The sequence below is a fragment of the Arvicanthis niloticus genome, chromosome 11 (assembly GCF_011762505.2).
Source record: "Arvicanthis niloticus isolate mArvNil1 chromosome 11, mArvNil1.pat.X, whole genome shotgun sequence".
Classification (NCBI taxonomy): domain Eukaryota; kingdom Metazoa; phylum Chordata; class Mammalia; order Rodentia; family Muridae; genus Arvicanthis; species Arvicanthis niloticus.
This window is the reverse complement of record NC_047668.1, coordinates 63,087,118-63,107,196: the sequence shown is the minus strand read 5'-3', so window position 1 is coordinate 63,107,196 and position 20,079 is coordinate 63,087,118. Positions and strand designations below refer to the sequence as shown.

Below are 20,079 nucleotides of genomic sequence, written 5' to 3'. Positions count from 1 at the left end.
ATCTTTTGGAAGAACAGCAGACAGCTGCTGAGCTATCTCTCCAGTCACCCCAAATTTAATTAATTAAGCATAAGTGTGTGGGTGCATACATATCAAATGTGTGTATGAAGTAGAAGACAACTTGTAGATGTTTCCCTTTTCTATAATATATGTCCTGAGGATCAAACTCAGGACCTGTGGTCTGATGCCAAGTATTTTAATTAGCTTAAGCATCTTATCATCACTTAAAATTTCTTAGAAGCTCTGCAAATAACTTCCTAAATTGGCATTTATGACACGTATATCCCAGCTGTTCTTGCCTGTTACTTCTCAGTGTTTTTTATTTTTTATTTTTTTTATAAAGATTGAGAATAAGAAATTAGGTCTAATTTATTGAAAATTTGTGAAAATAAATATTTTATATTTTAGGTTTCATTTTATAGCATAATGAAATTAAAATTAAATGTGAGTTTCAGAAAAGGTGGCAGACATAATAAAGTTTTTAATCTCACTGTTTTTCTCTGACTTACAAAAACTTATGTTTCTGTTCAAAATAGCAAAATTAATGTTAAAAGTGTTCCCTTAAGAAATTCCAAAAACAGCATTCATAGTGAGTCTAACTCATAAATAATCTCCAAAGAAATGCAGATTAGGAGCAAACTAATAAGTGTATTAAGACGTAATTATTGCATGAACAATCAAACAAAATGAAATCAGCCTACTAGTGACCCCTGTAACCACAACAATGGCCTGCATGAAAACCTCTGCAAATGTATACATGGCACTTACATGTTGGCGGTAAACAGCACTCTAATTGTGGTTTAGATCCACTCAACAGGAGAGAAATAATACCTGGTACTGGAGAACTTACCAGTTTTCTGTGGCTAGTGTGGCCATAGGTCTTAGAAGAGAATCTAATACAGCCAATCTGCTAGACTAGCACAACACTAAGTACATTCTAAAATTTATCTCTGTATCCTGAATTGGAAGTTTCTGGTTTCTTTGGAAACTCAGTTTGTGTCACATGATATTTTTCTCGAATCTGTCTTGTGAGAGAATGTTTGACTGAAGCAGACACATGAGAGGGCATATGATGTTTTGCTGGAATGGACCCTTGAAAATGTAAATATAACCCTTCAGACAGTGAGAGGACACTCTTGCATCACTAGCATTCCCTGGTCTTCACTTCATAGAGAGAAACACATACACACACACACACACACACACACACACACTCACACAACTTCTTGTGGTATTCTGATTGATTCTTGCCACTTCTGCTGATCTGTGCCATTTTGGTGGAGCCTTATGTTTTCTACTGGATTGAGCCAATGTTACTGATTCATGTTTAGTATTTGCTATTAGACTGGATTGCTAACATTCTGACAATGAAGGTTGGAATCAGCCCAAAGAACTACTTCTAAATAGGCCCGCATCCCCCCTTTCTTATTAACCTTCTTTCTCTGCTACCTCTGATCAGTGAGCTAGACATGTCTAAGAACCCTAATTAAAGTAAATTAAAAGAATCTAAGCCTACAGTACCCACAGATAAATGTAGCTACCATCCCTCATCAAAGAAGCTTCTCTTTATACCAAATGGAGACCATCATAGAAAATTACAACTGGACACTAAACAGAGATCATGGGGCACTCAGACCAGTGGACAGATCTACATCACTGTTCTGGGAAACAGTAGAAAAGAGAGATTGGTAAATATGTTAGAGTCATAATACTAGGCAATTGGCTGAATCATTCTCTCTTAGAAAGTGCTGCAAAACCCATAGTGGTACATTGGCAATATCAATAGACATGCTAATGTATAAGGGGGGAGGGAAATCTCACTGGGTCCCAACCCCAAGATAAAGAAGCCAATTAATGACTGCTGCGAAAGAAAGAGGGAATTAACCTCTCCCATGGATGAGACCCTTATTTGCTTAGCAAATGCAAAAGGGTTAACCTTGAAGTCATACAGATATAAATAATATAAACAGATTTACCAAGTTGTATTTATATATTTTTGCTTACTTCTGCATTTTTCACAATTTAATGTCCTTATGTATATATCTTGCATATTTATACATTTATATAAATAATAATTAGAAAAATAGGCTATCAATTTGAAACTCAAGTGAATGGGGGAGGTTGGAAGGAAGAAAGGGAAAAGAGGAAGTGATGCATTAATAATTCAATTAAAATATATTGAAACTGATAAATAAATGGAACTTTTGTGGTGCTCAGGATGACTGTCAGTCACAACAAATAATCTTCCCAGTTGTGTGTGATTCTCCTAAAATTGGAAATCAGGGATAGAGCAGTAAGAGAATAGAATCTCTCATGTTTATATTTTTTAAATAAATTCATTTTAAAATTTTTGTTATGAAAGAGTGGAGTTTGACATTTGTCAGCAAGTGACACTGTACTAGCAAAGGAAGCCAATGGCCAGTGGGAAGCTATACATTGATGAAGTTGACATATCAGTGACACTCCAATGGAAACAAACTAATTTTCCCTTGCAAAGCAGATAACAATTGTAAGTAGTTTCTTGGTTAGGAGTGAGGATTTTGAGACCTCCTCTACTTCTTGATGCTGGGGTTTAGTCTGGTTTGAATTGTGTATGTACTGAATACTCTCTCAGTCTCTGTGAGTTCATATCTCCATCAGCCTTATTATATCTGAAAGGTGTTTCCCTGGAGTTATCTAGAAAAGGGAGAAGTTAGAGGAAGACACCCCACTTATGATTGAGCGCTCAGATACACAAACTAGTTATGAGTCTCAGTGTTACTGAGCATCTCTGACAAGCAGAAGCTTCTCCAGTGTGATCTGAGTAATTGACCTTTGAGAGCAACAGTATATCATTAGGAGTCATTTTATTTCTATATTCATTGAGCAGAGTAACAGCAATAGGTTTTTCCCTGGATTCTTTCTACTTATAGGGCTTCACAACTGACTTTCTAAATGGAGCGGTGAATGTTTGCAATCCATCCCAATTTCAGCTTGTGTTTTCTTCTGTTCTAGTTAGACTTTCTACTGTGATTAAATATAACGAACCCCAAACAAATGGAAGATGAAAAGGTTTATTTTAGCCTATGGATTGTGTCACAACATCCAAGGAAGTCAGGGCAGGAACTCGAGACCAGAGCCTGGTGGCAGGAGCTGATGCAGAGGCAATGGCGGGGTCCTGCTCACTGGCCTGCTCCTCAGAGCTTGCTCACCCTACTCATAGCACGCAGGATAACTTCCTTAGGATTGACACTGCCCACAGTGATTCTGCCTCTCCCAAATCAATAATGAATCAAGAATTGCCTCAAAGGCTATCTCACAAGCTAACCTTAGGGATACATATTTTTAGTTGAGATTCCCTCTTATAGAGTGACTCTAACACATCATGTTGACCTAAAACAATACAACATACCTACAGTATTCCTATTTCTTTCTTTAATTCAGTTTTTAAACCATGAGTTGTCCTCATTAATTCATTCACTTTTATATTCCTAGATATCAACCAAGCATTTATTGTTCTCCTTGTGGAATTGAATGAAGTGTTTATGTTGCTTAAATCCATTGAATTCTTTGAAGAAGTTTATGCTTTTCCTTTATATCTTGTCTTTGAGAGTTCATCTAAGTAATTCTTATTAAAGAACATGCTATAGGACTAATGATGCAACACGCCATCTTGACCATTCATGTTGTTTTAGTTTTTTGCTTTGTTTTTTGTTTTGGTTTTTGCTTTAGTTTTTTGCCTATGCCTGTGGACTTGTTTGTTTGGTTGTGTGCCTGATATGATAACGTGACCTTCCTCAGATTGGACCAGCAGTGGAGATGTAAGACTTAAGTTAATTTGCTTTCCATAGACTTACTTAAAGCACTTGAGCATATAATATCTTTAATCTAAGTTCAGAAAAGTAATCAATAACATTAAATATAGCCTGCAGTGTTTGAGATCTAGGGGAAATTGGTGGCCAACAACTGCAAAAGAAGTAACCCATTTCTGGTACTGAGTGTGTATATCATTTCTTTGCCTTTTAAGTCTAAGCAATATTTGATGTATAAATATTGCCCTGTTACAGTGTAACTACACTCAAACTCTCTCCTCATTCTCTCCTCTGACTCTCTCTATATCTGTCTCTCTGTTTCTGTCTCTTTGTCTCTCTGTTTCTGTCTCTCTGTCTCTCTGTTTCTCTGTCTCTCTCTGTTTCTCTGTCCCTTTGTCCCTCTGTCTCTCTCTCTGTGTGTGTGTGTGTGTGTGTGTGTGTGTCTGTATATGTACATGCTATGCCTGTAGCTTCCATAGGATTAGTTTCCATTGGAATATTGTACATTTAAGCATTTTTTGATTACCACATTTCAAGTAGTACATAAGGACAATAAAAAGGTCAAAATAAAAATTCAAAATGTTTTTATTTATGAGTATACTAGTATAATATTTATTGTTATTGTAAGACTACTACATTTATAGTATGCCATGAGGCAGGAATAAACTAGTATGTTATAGTTGAGAAGTGGGGCATCTGACTTGAGTAAAAACAGAAATACACACAAGATTAAAGGATTTAAAATCATAGATGTTCTAAGTTCAATATTAGTGTGAATTTCATTTATCAAGAAGTAGTTTGTCTCTTTCAGTGAAAAGATATATAAACAATGTCAAACCAGAGTTCTCAGACTATAATCTATACAAATCGTCTCAGGAAAATGATCTACCTCCTTTTTTATTTTTCTGGAGAAAAAGAGAATCCTAGATGTAGAAAGGTCTAAAATTCTCCTGGAAATTAATTAGCAGGAAATATACAAAGTATTAATGAATTTTGAATCAAGATCAGAGGACCAAGGATCCAAGTTATTTAAGCTTTACCTCCCAAAATTGAGCTAATTTGAACATGAATAAAATAATATAAATTGATTAAAAGACTTTTAAATATATTTTAAACAATGATTTCACACAGATAGTTTAAAAATTGTAAAAGGTTATTAAACACCTGTGACAGATGCTAGGAACCAATTACCTTCAGAAACCTAATTAAATGATAAGTGCAGATAACAAACTTGGCTGACCTTTACTTCACAAACTAGATCAGCATAATCATACCAGTAGGTATGTGAAAGGTTGTCTTCTGATAATAGTTCAGGTCACTTGGATGTTCAGAAAGACTGGTTCAACAATACCAACAAGATGAAGTGTGAAATCCTCAGACTATATAAAATCCGAAATACAGATGAGTCCTTTTCTCTAAAGAGTAAATTGTAAGAGGAGAAAGAACAAAGTTTTGAAATTGTCATAGTGGCACATGGATACTTTCCAAATTTTCTGGTGACAAAATATGCATTGCCGAGAGATGGGTATGAATGTCCTTGCCATTTTCTTTGTTTTGAAGTAAGTATTGAATTTGTCCCAAACTATAGAACATATTGGAATGTGTCATCTCTTGTGGATGCCCCAATGTAACAAGAATATCAATAAAATTGGCATTTTATGACTGATACTTTGGGAGCTCTCGCTACCATCTTTTAGGTGGACAACCTTTCAAGAATTAAATGTGTGGCATAGGTTTCCAAAACAAAAAGATTTTAGTTATAAATGCTAATCATAGACCATGGATTCTATTTTGTGAAACTTTATGTCATTGCACGTGTATTTTGTTGAAAAATTGGTATCATGTGCAAATACTATAGAAAAGGGACTGGAGAGATGGTTCAACAGCTAGTAGTACTGGCTACTCTTTCAAAGGAGCTGTTTTGGCTTCCAGCACCCATGTAGTGGCTTCTAATCAATCTGGAACCTCTTTTGAATTCATGGGTACCAAAAAACTTTCTATGAACATATACATATGAGGAAAAATACTCATATACATTTAAAAATTATATATATATGCATATATATGATAGATAAAGACATCCACAGAGCTACATAGAGAACATCTAAGTATATTAAGAACAGACTACTAATTATCTTTTAAACTATTTTTATCATGAAGACACAAATTGATTATATCTATAGAACTTTAGAATCCATAACTTGGTCATAGACTGAACTTTCAAATTTTAGTTGACAGACATGGGCTTCCATGATTTGATGGGTGATACACAGTTTGGTTCCCGGGGAGTTGAAATTAATCCTAATCATGTTTTATACCTATTCTTGCCCCTGCATTTATATGAACAATGTCAGGAAATTGATCCTAAGGAAAGTTAAGGAACTAGTTGAAGACAGCTGCAAACATAAAACAAACAGAATATCTTTATCTCTTACTTTTAAAAATTGCTGCTACTAAGCCAGATAAAAGATTTAAAAAATCAGGAAAATAAAAAATAAACAGAAAGAAATATCATTTTAATAACATTTTTATTTGGTAAAAAGTTTGATTTGTAGAAAAATTATCCTATTATAATAAATGTGCCAATGAGAGAACTGAAATTAGCATATAAGAATTAACTAATTTTCAAACTTCGCTTAGTATCTGTTTTTGAAACCTGTTTCCCTTTCACATTCTGTTTCATCTGTCTATTTCTAAAATAAATGTGATTAACTAATTAAGAAAATGTCCTCTGGGCTTGCCTATAGCCCAGTCTCAGTAAGCCATTTTCTCAGTTGAGGCTCCCTCCTCTCCAATGACTCTACCTTGTGTCAGGTTGACAAAACACTAGCCAGCACAAAGCAGGGGGCATTACTAGTTGCAACAATTTTCTTGAAAATGTCATGATTTTATCTTGTTAACTGCTGAATGTTCTAATTTTCTTTATTCATTCATCTGTGCACCTAGGCCAACTCAGTTACCTGGACAGTACATTCATAAGTGTGGATGTAAAAATATCCCTGTGCTAAAAATCTTCATCAGCAGTGGTGGCTGGGCCATATGAAAATGTATGTGTTAGTTTTTGAGGAGCCTCCATACTGATGTCCATAGTAGCTGCATAAGTTCCTAGCATCAGTGTGTGAGTTTTACTTTTTTCCCCACACACTCTCCAGCAATTGTTCTTATTGTTTTGTTCTTATTGCTGTTTGTTTGCTTGTTTTGAAAGATCTCCTATGGCATGGGCTGGATTGGAATTTACTATGTAGTCCAGGCTGGCTTTGATCTTATGTTCCCATTGCCTCAGTCTCCCAAGTCCTGTGATTACAACAAGGACCATAACAACATCTTTCAGGTTTTATGCTATCTACAGGTTGTCTTACAAGTGCTATGAAAAAATTTTAAATACACTTTAGATATCAAACTTCTCTCTAATGAGTAACTGGAAAAAGATACCTTCCTGGTGGTAGATCTTTTAAGACAGTGGTTCTCAACCTTCCTACCACTGTGACCCCTTAATACAGTTGCTCATGTTGTGGTGATGCCCAGTCATAAAAGTATTTTTGTTGCTACTTTGTAACTGTAAATTTAGTGCTACGAATAATAATGTGAACATGTGATATGCAGGTTATCTGATATGCAACCCCTGTGAAAGTGTTGTTCAACCCCCAAAAGGGATTGAGACCCACAGGTTGATAACCACTATTTTAAGAAGAAAAGTTATTAGAATAAAGATTCCAGCCCTAGAATTGAATTATGGATAGATCTGTTTCTGGCCAGTGTGCTGGTGATATGTGTGACATTGAGTGCTGTAAAACTGAGGCTGTGGCAGTTCATGACTATGCAGTGGCATAGGCTAGAAAGATTTGCTATCTCACTGTTTAACACTGGCAATTTACTTAATCGTTTTCTGGATCTGTAAGTATAAGGATCATAACCCCTGCAAAAGTGGCAAAAAGAATTCATGATCAAACTTTAGTCAGGGTGGGGCTTCAAATACTTCCAGTTTCCCTCTGGGATCTAAGTTGATTTCTATTTTGCAGCACATTCAGCTACAAATTAAGTTGAAATTAACTCACAAAGTGTTTTCATTTAATTTTTAAAGAAGCAATCATTTCTCATATATCATTTTTTAAACAAAAGCAGACTTTTAAAATGTATTTTTCCACTCATGTAGTTGCCACTTTGTCTTTGCAATCATACAAAACTATTTGAAAGGAAAAATTTCAATCAATTGATGCTCCAAAGACCATTATTTCGTTCTCCTAATTAGTGGTTCTCTAAGCAAATTCAGAGTCCATTGAAGTGATTTGAGGAACTTCTTTAAAACTATTGACACCAGCTTATAATTAAAACATTAAAAATTCCAGTCATGTTCTGAGTGGGGCAAGTATAAAATAATTTCAGAACTGCTAAAAACTGAGACAGTGTCAAATCTAGGAAAGTATCAAGTAAGTTTATACTGATATCTCGAACACCCTTTCTCTTTTCTGTCTCTTTATCTTGCCTTCTCTTCTACACAGTAGGTGATTTATAGCATTGATTCCCACACATTCTCCACAACCCCAGTTGATGTACCACCACTACCATAGTGTGCCTTGAGTTTTTTCTTAATATTCATGACTTCCAACATTTATTTATTTTACATTGTTTCCATGGAACTCTGGATCTTGACGTTCACTTTTTCCATTTCTACTTAGGAACTTAATTTTTCTGTAGGAACATCTCTCTTGGTATTTTGACCTTGGATCTCAGTAGCTTCATATTAACTTATTGAGCAGTGTGTTTATGCATGTACACACATAATCTCTCTCATGCACATGCACAAACACCTTGTGAGGCATTGTGGAGCTTTGATGTAGAAATCTGTCAATGTAGTTTACAAAATTCCTTCTTATAAAGACAGGTTGATTTGTGAAAACAGTCGAAGTGGAATGGATAATGTACAGACTCTTAAAAACCATGTCTATAAGATCATTCTGAGGTCACTTTATTTCTGTCATCATTGGTAGTAAGATGTGAGTGGGGAGCCAGGACTGTCTAAAAGCTTGTGACTTCATTCTCTCAAACTGGCAAGCAAATTCCTCCTTGTCTGGTAAAAACCTTTAGCTTCCTCCTGCCTCACAGGTGGCTCTGACTTACCCAGTCCTGTTGGGCCTTGGATGAGGTAACTCCATTTAACCTGCCACCTTCAGTCAGGTAACACACAGATAGAGGGTGTGATTAACAAGTCTCCACCTCCAGAGATTTAAATATTAATGAATTATCAAAAGGCCAGGGGCGTAGCTAGTTAAGTTATTCCCTCTCCTTTTCCCCTCCCTATAAAATCCTGCTCCTTTGGCTTTGGGGGGGCGGGGGAAGCACATACCACCTACATCCATTTACCATGCCATGAACAATAAAAGCTTTGGAAAACTGGACTCCACCTGTTGCCTGATCTGCCACCGCCAGGTTCCCAGCCTTTGGAGACTTGAGCCGCCCACCGCCAGCTCGCAGAGGCTGTACCAATGTGGGACCCTCCACTGGCGGCATGGGAAGCCCGCCCGGGACCCTGATGCCAGACCACCTCCAGACCAGCCGCTGGACTCCCTCTTCCTTCGCCCGCGAGATTACTTCCCCACACAGTTCTTGAGTCTTTCTCACAGCATTTTCTCAGCTTCTGCTTCACCACTAGTGGGCAAAACCTCCATGTAGTTCAGTCATAAAGTGAGAGAAGAAAGTCAAGATCTATGAAATAATTCATACAGCTCACTGTTCACAGCACTTGCTAAGGGCTGATTGATCTTAGGTTAGAACCTTCACTTGTCCCTCAGCTGTCCTCAGACTGCTGGGTTGGAGGGCATACAATAGTCTTCCTTCCTTGGTAGTAGCATGGAGGACAGTGTTATACTCACATAGAGAAGTGGGCTTGAAAGCAATGAAGAGTACATCATATAGTCTTTAATCCACTTGCTAGGGAGCTGAGCTTTTATCTATAAAATATAAAGATCCCTTGTATGGCCAAATATAAGAATTAGTTCCAAAGCCTTTGAGAATACCCATGTCTGTAGACAATGGAAAGAATATTATTCAGCAGGTGGTATGATTGAAGGACCACAAAATAATGACTTTTATCCAAATATTTTTACTAGACCCTTATATCTTATAATCTAATAATTTTTCCTCATACCTTAACGTTATGAAATTTGCCTGTTATGTGGGCTCTAGGCACTATCTTAGGAAGGAACAAAGCATGCATTTTTTGAAGATACAAACTTTATTAGGAAAAATAAACCAAGTAACCAAGAAGGGAAATGAATTTTTTTACTTTTTATTGGATATTTTCTTTATTTACATTTTAAATGTTATCCCCTTTCCAGGTTCCTTGCCCCCCCACCAAAAAAACCCATTCCACTCCCCTCCCCCTGCTTCTATGATGGTGTTTGCCCCCCCCCTCCCCACTCCCCACCCCACCCCCGCACTCACTCCTGCTGAACCCTGGCATTTCCCTACACTGGGGCATCCAGAGTTCAAAGGACCAAGGGCCTCTCCATCCATTGATGCCAGAAAAGGCCATCCTCTGCTACATATGCAGCTGGAGCCATGGGTCCATGTGTACTCTGCTGTTGGTGGTTTAGTCCCTGAGAGTTTTTTTTTTTTTTTGGGGGGGGGGCGTCTGGTTGGTTGATATTGTTGTTCTTCCTATGGGATTGCAAACCCCTTCAGCTCCTTCAGTTCTTGCCCTAACTCCTCCACTGAGGACTCCATGTTCAGCCCAACAGTAGACCACAAGCCTCTGTACTTGTCAGGATCTGGCAGAGCCTCTCAGGAGAAAACTAAATAAGGCTCCTGTCAGCAAGCACTTCTTGGCATCAAATATAGAGTCTGGGTTTGGTGACTGTGTATGGGATGATATCCCAGGTGGGGCAGTCTCTGGATGGCCTTTCCTTCAGTCTCTGCTCCATACTTGTCTCCATATTTCTTCCTGTGAGGACCCAATGGATGCCCTGGTGGATAAGGCTACTACTTTTAGCAACCTACACTGGCTTTTTCTGTTCCCTCTGAAGGGCAGGGTCAGAGCAGTGCCACAACTGTAGAGTCTTATCAGCTGCTGCTGATGCCACTGTGACCCCATCCGCCCTCATCTTAAGACTTAGGACCCTGGCTGTGTGACCTTTGAGCTCAGCCACCTTAGCCATGGTTGGGTGGTGTAGGAAAAAAAATATGGCTGGGAAACCCAGGGTTCCTCCTGCCATGCTGTGGGTAGTCGGCTGGGAACACTCTGGGTTCCTCATGGTTCCTCACGACGCGGCCCCAACACACGAGGAAGTCCTTGGGTTTCCAAAACCAGTTTATTGACATGGCGGATGGTGGATGGATCTGGATGCACACCCCACAAAACCCAGGGTAGACCTGAGTTAAATAGGGAGGGGAAGAGGGGGGAGGGGCTGGGGAAGAATGTTTAATTGGCTCCACCCTCTGGCCTTCAGGTACCTTATTAGTATGTAAATGTCTCTAGGGCCAGAGACCTCATGTTAGGTCCAACAGTTGGGTACTTCCAAATAACCAGCTGGGTCTGGGCAAAGTCATGACCTGAACTAAACTCCTTATAGTGGGGAAGCCAGAGGGTAGAGCACACCTGAGAATGCACATACACAGCACTTAGGCACCAGAGCAGACGTTCCAAATGTGAATGTGTCGGTCACTGGTACCTCCTTCTGTTGTCAGGATATTGGGCTGCCAGGAACACCATGCAACGGTCTTGACAGCACCTTGATGTTGAGTGAAAGTTTGCAGGGGAACGCAGACATTCTCCAGGACTACTAGGCCACACATTGACAATGTATTATTCCCATCACTTGCCAGATGTCGTCCATCTGAGGCCCAGCGCAGCCCACATACTTCCTGGCTATGGCCACTCAGTGTGACCACATGGTGTTCTGCTACCAGAACATCATGGTGGTGGACGTGACCAGACCGTGAAGCACTGGACAGGATATAGCTGTTCCAACTTAGAGAGCTTACTTGAGCGGAGTGAGTGGTCATGTTTCGAAGTCATTTCTGCTGCTGCACATCCCATAGCTGTACCTCAGCATTACTGGTGCCCACAGCTAGGTAGTTGCCCTCTTTGATCCAGACCACCGAGGTTATGTAGTCCCAAGGCTGATCCATTTGCAACAACTACAGGATGTCACCGGAACCAGAATTCCGTAAGTACACACTGTTGTCCAATGCCACAACCAGTACATTTCCAGAACTCCAATCCACAAGACTCAGATAGTAATCAATTCCAGATTTCAATAGCATCAAGAATCCTGTCTGTCAGGGAAGGAATGTATCTATAAGCCTTTCGGCTGGACCCAGGCATGGTTTTCTGGCTGTGGAGTACATTCAGTCTGTTCTGATAGCTTTCTAGGGCATTCTGAGGTTTTCCACTGAATCTGAGGATCACATCAAAACCATTCAGGTTCAGAGCCCAGGCTTTCTGATGCTCCTTCTTTGTTGGCACCCCCACACCCTCATCTGCTGGGTGATTCTCCTTACTCAAAAGAAAGGAGGCCACTTTCATTGAGAAGCGCTGCTTTGGGGGATGTAGCAGTCACGGCAAAGGTTTGCTGGGGGTGGTCTGAACCTTGGAATTAGATTTGCCAGGAATTTGGCCCTGGGTACAGATGCCACTGTGTGATCTGTTGGTGGCCCGCATGGTCGAGGAGGCTGGGCCTGTGGCTTCCTTTGCTTTGCACTGCCAATGTTCAACAGGTGCACTGGGGATAGGGGTGTTCAGTTGAAGCAGTGAGTACAAAGCGCTCTCGAACATGAACTACGTTCTTTTCTGGCCTAGCTAGAGGCACGCCGGGGTGTTCTTAAACTCTCCCAAAGCATGCTTTCGTATTTGTAGCCATATTCTCTAACACTATTATCAACAAAGTTTAGCCTGTGGGGCAGCTTTACCGGTGTTTTCTGCTCTATGAACTACTGAAACCCAGAGGTTCAATTTGCTCACAAGTGCATGTTTAGGACTTGAGCACAGCTCTTGATATAAAATGCACAATGACAAGGCAATGGGAGGATATACCCAAATCACTAATAGTTTCAATGAGAATTTATTTATGGATTACAGATGCAGGTACTCATGGAGGGTGAGACAGCAGCTAAGTTATGACAGGCTGTAGATAGGCTGGTCTGAACACTTTTCCACAAGAGAATTAACGCCTGTGGTTAGGTGGGTTACTACTGAGAATTAAGGATGAGAAAAAAAAATGTGTCAAAACAAAACAGAATAAAAAGATTTACAGTTATTTTTAAATGAAGTGGTTTTGGTTTAACTATTGACTTATAAATCCAGAAGTAAAGATACAAAAAATAATGCCATAATTAATTCCATAAATTAAACTTCTTTATAAAGCTCAGAATAAAAGCTAATATCTTCCTCCCAAAAGAAGAAAAAGTGCTAATAATTTAGTAAAGTTCAAATAGGAATAGAGGACGGAAAAGACAGACATGAAAAACAGAAAGACATATCTGCAAATACACTGATGACTGAGTTGTCATTTGACTTGTTTTTATCTCATCTATTTATCTACAAATCTACCTATGTAATTATGTACATATGTATGTATGTATTTGTATATCTATGTATCTGTTCATCTATAATTTTGTGGTCATTATTTATAAGAGGAAGCAATATACAGTACACTACATGTAGCATGGCAAATTTCAGAATCCTGAGTCTAATGAAAGATTTATTCATCTTATATAATTATTTACCCAATGTTATTTGGGATATTCAGTTAACTTTCCCATGTTTTTTGTTTGCACTGTCACTCTTAATATTCTTTAATTATTTGGATGTGTGTCTTGATTAACATATTAACAAAATCTGCCAATGTTCTGGCGATAGACAACTTCTCTTAATTCTCTGTATGCAAAAATACAAAAGGAAATACATGCATATCCATGGAAGAATGTGTTTTTATGATTCTGTTATATTTATTTAAAGGTGGCAATGTCATTTCAGAGTTACATATTTGTGTCTTTGATCATGATATATTTACTTTCTTTGAAAATTTATCCAGGCAAGAAAATGCATGCATATACTTTTACAGTTCTTTGGAAAAGACAACTTTTGTGAGTTAGAATGAAAACATTGTTTTTTAGTTGCCATTTATATTTTTAATGCTGGAGAGCTCAGGAGATATATGCTATCCTACTAAAAAGTAGCTGATACAGGATGTTCAAGAACATTCCCCTGGGTACTATCAGTATTTTTTATTGTAAATGTAGTACATATATATTGTAGGAAGTGGTTTTAAAATATAACATGGGGAATCGATGCATGAAACTTTCTGTTAGGAAGCTATTTTATCCTTTATTTTGGAAGGTCCACATTTTTTGAAGTAAGTATGCCTCTTCTTTGGGTGAAAAAAAATCTAAGTAAATTCTTAATTCTTTATCAAGTAAGCTCATAGTAGTTATTTTTCCCCAGTGGATCAGTAGTAACACATCATATTAAAAATACATAGTTTTGCACTACAGAGATGGTTCAGTGGGTAAAATCAATCACTATAAAATACTGACCACCTGAGTTTGAGTCATCAGGACCTACATATAAGCCTAGTATAGTAGCCAAAGTGTGCACAATCCTTCCAGGAAGCTATGGGAAATGGGAAGATGAGACAGAAATATCTCCAGAAACTCAGGGGCCTGATATAATATCAAAGACAGTGGTGAAGATGTGAAGTCAAGCACTCTGACTTTCACATGTGAGTCCTGTAACTTACACACCTGAAGTCACACAGATCAACATGCATGTGCGCATGCACACACACACACACACACACACACACTACATGTAAATAGTGTCTTTCAAATTAGCAATTATTTTTAGACTAGTCGGTATTTCCTGTGTACGCTTTCACTTACCCTTAAGCATGTAGTTTATGGCTGGATGATTTCATTGGGATTTTCATTCCAAACTCTTTAATTTTCTGAACTAGCACCAATTCATTTTCATTACTGTTCTGAATATTCTTGTGTTTGGGGGCCCTAGGGCCTTTCTTCCCTGTGGGAATTAGCTTTTTTTATCATCCAAGATAATATGTATAATATTCCTTGACTATCGATGCTCTCAAGTACACTTTATTTTTCCCAAATACGATATTCCATCCAACATTTAGCTGCATTGTATCATTTAATATTGTTTATTTCTTTACTATTTTGGATATGAGAGGGATGAGCCAGAGTCTCATGTAACACAGACAAGGTTCAAACTGTCTCAGAGCTAAGGGTGACCTTACAGTAATACTTCTATTCTTTGTCTCTCAAGGTCTGGAATCACAGGTTTATGGAATTATGATTGATGCTCAGTCAGTTCTTCATTTGTGTATGTTCTTGTATTTTGGGTTGTGTATGTTTGTGGAGATCAGAGGTCAACCATGGGTATGGACCTTCAAGAACTATTGTTATTTTTTATTTATTTATCTGTGTATCATCTGTTCATCTATCTATCTATCTATCTATCTATCTATCTATCTATCTATCTATCATCTCTCATCTATCTCTCATCTATCTACCTAGTCATATATTTGTTTGAAGCAGAGTTGCTGGACATTGACTCTCAGAACTCTACCTAGTGCTATGTCCTTAATATTGAATTAAGAGCACACAACCATACAAAATGTTTTTATGTGAGTTCTAAACATAGGGCTAAGGCCCTCATCCTGTGTCCTACAAGTATTTAATGACTCAAAAAATACTGCCCATACTTTGAAAAATTTGTAAGATGTTCTATTGCTTAACATTTTGTTTCCCTCACAGATGACAATGCTTTTATTTCTGCTTAGGCTGTTTCCCCTGCTTTTTTTCCTTTCCAAACTATATATATATATATGATGTATTGTGTGTATGTGTGTATGTATATGTACATAAAAAGTCTATGTATATATGTTAGAACTATCTATGTAAAACTATGTAGTTGAATATATTAAAATATCTATAATTTGAATACAGATATATAATATATTATATATAATATATTATATATGTATATATACATATATTATATATGTATTATATATCATATATCACATATCACATATCACATATCACATATCACATATCACATATCACATATCACATATCATATAATATATATTATATAATATAATATATATTATAATATATAATACATTATAATAATATATATTATAATTATATAATATTATATATATTATATATATAATATATTATAATAATATATTATAATTATATAATATAATATAATATATAATATATAATATATAATATATAATATATTATATATTATATATTATATATTATATAATATATATTATATATTATATATTATATATTATATATTATAAACAAATGTTTTTGCAGAATAACAATGGTAAATGTGTGGTTCATTTTATTTTTCACATCCTGTAAAGTAGCTTTGACCTTCATATTTTTTTTACTTTGACGCAGGTCCTATCTGGTGTAGGTAACCATCAAACTGTTCATGGTGAGTTTTGTTTATTCCTCTTTCTTTGCTGTCTCTTACATTTATTCTGTCCCATGTTCTGGCTTTGTCCAAGTTGTATATATCAAGAAAAGCTAACTCATACAGATTATGTGGTCCAAGAGCCTGGTAAGTCAGTAGCCTACCTTGTCCAGGTGGATCACAAAGAGTCTTTACCCACATGGATAGTGAGTAAGCATATGCATTTACTGTCTCTAAGACTATTAATATAGATAAAGCCTGGTTTAAGGAATCCAAATAGAAATAGATGCACTGAGACAGTTCAGGTTGTAGCTGCATCAGTTCAGATATTTTCTTCATAGGGCAGGGGCTTGCTGTAGAACACTGGACAGGTGCTGGGGCAGTAGTGAATACACCTCACTCATCAGAATATGACCGCATTTGAAGAAACAAGACCAGACTTGGTCCAATCTCTAGAAAGAAGAACCTCTAAGACATCTTCTCTTTTTTTCACTGACCCGTGGTTACTGGGTTCCAGTCTCAAGCAATGCATATGCTTTTTCTCAATAAATGATGAAGAGATTTGAGAACAGAACTAACAGTGTAAAGAACAGGAAAACTTTGAATTTATAATCATCCTTGCTGAAGCATTCAGAATGTGTTGATCACAGACTGAGCCACCTTGGAGCTTTAGAGCTTGATTACTATGTATACACACAAGGCCCATTTGTAAAAGAAGAATATTAAATACCTTATTCTGCTCTCTTAAATGATAAATATAATTTTTATGGTTTGTGATTGGCAGTTATTATGATGAAATACGGCATTGTTTGTTCTCTTTGGGTAAGGCTGGATATGAAAATGTGCTAAAAAATATAATAAACCATTACCATGTGCCATGGTACAAAATGCCAAGAGACAATAACTTCTTAATTTTTTTCAGAAAAAAGTAACTGAATAAGGTCCCATAAAAATGAATACTTCCAAAATGAAATGAATTTTTATTCTGATTAATGGATCACAATGTTATTTGATAATTTTCATTTATGCCCAGTTTCATTGTTTTGCTACACACACAAAAAAATAGTATTGTTATTATTGCATTGAAACATGATACTTGGTAGAAGGTGAGTTATTTGTGACATTTTTACATGTTATACATTAAGACTGTGGTAAAGTCAGAATATTAATTCTGGATTTCTATTCAAATCTACAATGCAGTAATATATAGTTTAACGTCACTTGACTTAATGATATGGAGAGACATCATTCAGCCATGTGTTTATAGAAACTCATACTCAGTTTGGAGAAATCAAATCCTATACTTGTGGTAATTTAATATACCCCTGTTTTGTCTTGTTGTATATGTTTTACTTTAAAATTTATATTTGACATGTAGACTGAATCATTTAGAACTATCAAATTTACTCATGAAACTATTAGAATAAAATGTTTTAACTCAGATGTTTTTCAATAAAATCAGAGTGTTTAACATTTTAGACTTTTGATAATGAGGAGTAGATGTGATCGTAAGGCTGTTTAACATTTTCATATTTAAATATTTTACAAAAATTAATCTGAGCTTCAAACCCAAAGTTTATATATTAAACTTTTCAACCAAGGCAATTAAAGCTATCATGTGCCTAAGTTATTCTGTGGATTTACAAATTGTATATATTTGCAAACTGAAACTATTAATTTTCATTAAAGTGTTAGTTATTTAGACCTTAGAGAGCACAATATATATTTCTCATTTATGGTTGCACTCTCTTAATTTTATCAATTAATAATCACTACTATGGTCATTGCTAACTTCATATAGAAAGTTCTCAGACCAAAGCAGGTAGTACTAATATAAAACTAAACATACATATTAAGAAAACTGACACCATGTCATACCACTATTGTACCCACAGCCACATCATTCTGAGAAGATTTAGATTGTAGTTCTTATAATTCATGGATGTTAAACTTGTTAATGACCTTTTTCTTTCAATAGCCTACAAGAAATTCCTGCTCAGGTTTGCTTTATTTTCTGTCATGCAACCAAAGAATTTGGCATCTTCAAGTAATAAGCAATGTGACAGTAGTTTGTATAATGTGAAGATTTTTTTGACACCTTCCTAACTAACAATTTAAAGGACAGTTCCTCATACTTGGCACTGGGATTTTCACTTAACATACTATGGATACTGGAAGAAACATTATCCACTCGTGCACATAAGTCATGGGCTACTTACAAGAATATTTCAGAGAAGACAATTTGTGGTATCAGCACATACATCCTTTATTCTCATTGGAAAACTTTCTTGAACTTTTCACCCTAGTTTTACAGGGGTTATGACTGAGAAGCAAATGAGCATGGAGGCCCTATCAATTCAAATTTTGGAGAGAAGACAACTCATAGTCTACGTAAGCACATAATTAAGTGTGTCAAGTTAAAAGGTAAGTGAAATTCATGATGTTAAAAAGAAACTGGGATTCAATTTTACCTTTTATTTATCATGAACTTCAAAAAATTGCTAAACAATCTCATTTTACTTATTGGGAAAAATTATGGTGGTAGTGATTTCATTGTATTATTTTGAGGACTAAAATAATAATAATACATATAAATAGTTCAGAACATGCCATAAAATAATTTATTATCTAAGACTCAATCAGGAAAGACAGACCCAGCAAGTCTTTGAATATATACCCTTGAGGCATATTGAAGGAAACTAATTTTATGTATTAGAAGATTTTGAGTTATTTCCTTTTTGTATAATCTTATGGGTCTATGATTATGAGAAAACAAAACCAACACAAAACCAATAAGTATGTTTCAATCAAATATTTGTTATACTTTATGTACATCATATTGTATACTGGGAATATAATGAAAACTAAGGGGACAAAGCATCCTGCCTCAAGCCATTTTTTATTCAGCAAATGCAATTGTCCACCTATACCATGCTGTAATTGAAGCATTATGAATACAGTAATAACAAACATGTACAAATTTTTACTGTTGAGAAGGCTTTATTTTAATGAATGAAACAGGGAATAAGAATGATTATCTGGTATACATGTTTTACTCTATCTTTCTATACCATCTCATTATTCTAGATATAAGTTGATGATGAGTTGAGATATTGGCACTGTTTTCCTTTACATTGTTTGAGACTGTTTCAAATGATAGTTTTTATCCTAGTGAACACAGACTATTTTACAGCCCTATGCAAAACACTGTGATTGGGTTCTTAGAGCTAGGATAAAACTTTCTGAAACTCCCTCTCTCACACATATAACATAGCATGCACATATGTCAGATCATAAAGATAACTATGGCCATGCATTTCTGTATCAACAGTCTTAAACTTACCTTATACTTGTTTCACATGAATACTAGCAGCAGCATGCATAAGTCTGGTGAAGAGAGGATCCAGGATTATTGGCAGTCTTACATCCACTGTTTCGACAAATCAAAGGGTGAAAATATAGCCTCAAGAAAATCTCAGAATTCCTATTCCAATTAGAGTTAACATTTTAATTCCACTGTATTCAGGATTTTTGGAGTTGTCTTTAATATATAATGAAGGTTTATCATAAGGTCTATAAAAGATACTTCAAAGTGCCATGAGAACATATTAAAAGGGCAATACATTCAGACAACAGCAAAAGTTAGGAGAGATATTTTGCAACACACATGGTGCTGAACCTAAAGCAGAAGTAGAAGTTAGATGAGAGAGATATGTATCTGTGGGGGAAATGGAAAGACATTATGATTTTAGGCTCAAGCAACAGTGTGTAGACAGACATTTTTAAACGTTCTTGATAAATTATCTAAGTGGAGACGAATTTGCCAGGATT

At 36.3% G+C, this 20,079-nt stretch overlaps 1 pseudogene; it reads right to left on the bottom strand.

Annotated features, from left to right (window-relative positions):
- Positions 1-7,666: 7,666 nt before the first annotated feature.
- LOC117716852 (cell division cycle protein 20 homolog pseudogene) lies at positions 7,667-12,564 on the bottom strand (annotated as a pseudogene).
- Positions 12,565-20,079: the final 7,515 nt, after the last annotated feature.